The 2779-nt window shown below is 41.2% G+C and overlaps 1 pseudogene; it reads right to left on the bottom strand.

The window, feature by feature from the left end:
• Positions 1-945: 945 nt before the first annotated feature.
• LOC115511610 lies at positions 946-1446 on the bottom strand (annotated as a pseudogene).
• Between the last annotated feature and the right edge of the window lie 1333 nt (positions 1447-2779).

The following is a 2779-nucleotide window of genomic DNA, read 5'->3' on the forward strand; positions in this document are numbered from 1 at the left end:
TACTTACCACATGCTAGTCACTGCTCTGTGCCTTCACATACACTAACTCATTGAATCTACAACTGCTTGCAGAGTTTATTTATTCCCTTTTACAAACAAGGAAAGAATTCTTTTCCAAAGAATAAAGAAAGTGTTCCCTTCCCTGATAATAAGGATCTGCATGAAGAGAGTTGTTGAAAGAGGAATGTTGCCTTTCTAGTGTGGGTGTGATGTTATTGGTTTAATTTATGTGCTCACTGGTAAAGGAACCAGTGTGTATGCAGCATACACTGGTAGAATATTGAAAGAAAAAATCCTATAAGGACAACCTTGGTCCCACTGACTTTGCAATCTAGAGGCTTCAGCTACCTATCCCTTAATGCCCTTGATGTTTTGCAATAGGGGCAAGAAGCATCACTGGCCACATGCTAATGCCTGTGTGTGTGTGTGTGTGTGTGTGTGTGTGTGTGTGTGTGTGTGTGTAGGACATCACAGTAGTCTTGGGATCAACACCTGGGAAAGGGAAGGAAAGGAAGCAGGATTGAACAAAGGGAGAAATAGAGTTGTGATGCAGACACAGAAAAAGGCTTCAAACCAACCCCACAGGGAGATCTGGGTCTGAAATGATTCTGCAGAGTTGTCCCAAGTTGGAATGAGGGGTCAGGCCTTTACACCCCTGTGTTGATTAGTCATTGAATGTGGGCTGTCCTTTAAAGAAGCTGACTTTGGGCAAGGCAGTTTTAATCATCAAAGGCAATCCCTAAATAGGGCTGACAGTTGAGCACTGTCTTCTTGCTACATTTCCAGCAGCTGGGAGACTAAGTCCTTCAATCCAGGAGGGAACTCGGGTGGTACATTTCTGGATAGGAAGTTTTAATGCACTGAATGTGAAGAGGTAATCTCCACACTTCAGGTGTGAGCTCCCTCCCAAGTGGTACCAAAGGGAATTGATGCTTTGTCCACCTCTTATTCATAGATCTAGTCAAGAGCACAAGACTTGTAGTCAACTGATTATTTAGGCTTAAACCATAGGCTGATTTCTTTCTCAGCACTTTTTACTGAATCCTTGCCATGAGTGATGTTCCTGTCCACTTGAATGCAGAAGTCTCTGTGAATGGTACCTGGCTTAGAATCTGCTGGATTGGTCTCCCTAAGCATCACTCACTCCATCTTCACCACATTTGGCCCTCCTAGACCATGGTCACCACCAGTCCTGAGTTCATGTATTTCACCAGCCCGGGGAAGAATGGGTAATCTTCCAGGTCATTGCAATGCTGCTTCCTCAGAGGCTTGAAGGAACACCATGGCCACAAAGTGGAATCCCTTCTGCTTGAAGAGCTTGATGATCTTACCCACCAGCCTATGCTGCATACAGACTGACTTGATGGAAATGAAGATGTGCTCCATGTTGGCCATGACAGAACTGGCAGGGCTCGAACTGGTTCAAGCGGAGGTAAAAGTTCTTAATTTTGATGAATGCCAGTGTATTTATTTTTTTCTTTTGTAGTTGTGTTTTTGTATATATAAGAAATCATTGCCAAATCCAAGGTCATGAAGATAGGTACCTGTTTTCTTCTAGAAGTTTTTTCTTATTTTTTTAAATGTTTATTCATTTTTGAGAGAGACAGAGACAGAGCATGAGTGGGGGGAGGTAGAGAGAGAGGGAGACACAGAATCTGAAGAAGGCTGCAGGCTCAGAGCTGTCAGCACAGAGCCCGATGCAGGGCTTGAACCCACGAACCGTGAGATCATGACCTAAGTTGAAGTCAGATGCTCAACCGACTGAGCCATCCAGGTGCTCCAAAAGAGTTTTATAGTTTTAGCTCTTACATTCAGGTCTTTAATCAATTTTGAGTTAATATTTGTGTATGGTATGATGTTGGCATTCAACTTCATTCTTTTGCATGTCAATATCCATTTGTCTCAGAATGATCCGGTGAAAAGACTGTTCTATTACCATTGAATTGTCTTGGCACCCTTGTTGAAAATCAACTGACCATAAATATAAGCATTTTTTCCTGGACTCCCAATTCAATTTCATTGATCTATGTATCTATCCTTATGTTAGTATTGCACTGTCTAGATTACTGAAGTTTGCAGCAGGTTTTTTTGTTTTTAATTCAAATTTCAGTTAGTTAACATACAGTATAGTACTAGTTTCAGGTGTACAATACAGTGATTCAACACTTTCATGCAATACTTGGTGCTCAACACAAGTGTATTCCTTAATCCCCATCACCTATTTCACCCATTCCCCCTGCCCCCACGTCCCCTCTGATAACCACCAGTTTGTTTTCTATAGTTAAGAGTCTGTTTCTTGGTTTGCCTATGTTTTTCCCCCTTTGTTCATTTGTTTCTTTAATTCCACATATAAGTAAAATCATGTGGTATTTATCTTTCTCTAACTTATTTAGCTTAGCAGGATACTTTCTAGCTCCATCCACGTTGTTGCAAATGGGAAGATTTCATTATTTTTTATGGCTGAGTAAAATTCCATTGTATATATATACACCACATCTTCCTTATCCATTCTTCAGTCTGTGGACACTGGGTCTGTTTCCATAGTTTGGCTAATGTAGGTAATGCTGCTATATATATCGAGGTGCAGGCATTCCTTTGAATTAGTAACTTTGTATTCTTTGGGTAAACACCTAGTTATGAAATTGATGGATTGTAGGCTAGTTCTATTTTTAACTTTTTGAGAAAACTCCCTACTGTTTTCCAGAGTGACTGCACCCGTTTGCATTCCCACCAAAGTACAAGAGGGTTCCCCTTTCTCCATATTCTCACCAGCACCTGT

This window comes from Lynx canadensis, chromosome B1 (genome assembly GCF_007474595.2).
Source record: "Lynx canadensis isolate LIC74 chromosome B1, mLynCan4.pri.v2, whole genome shotgun sequence".
Lineage (NCBI taxonomy): Eukaryota > Metazoa > Chordata > Mammalia > Carnivora > Felidae > Lynx > Lynx canadensis.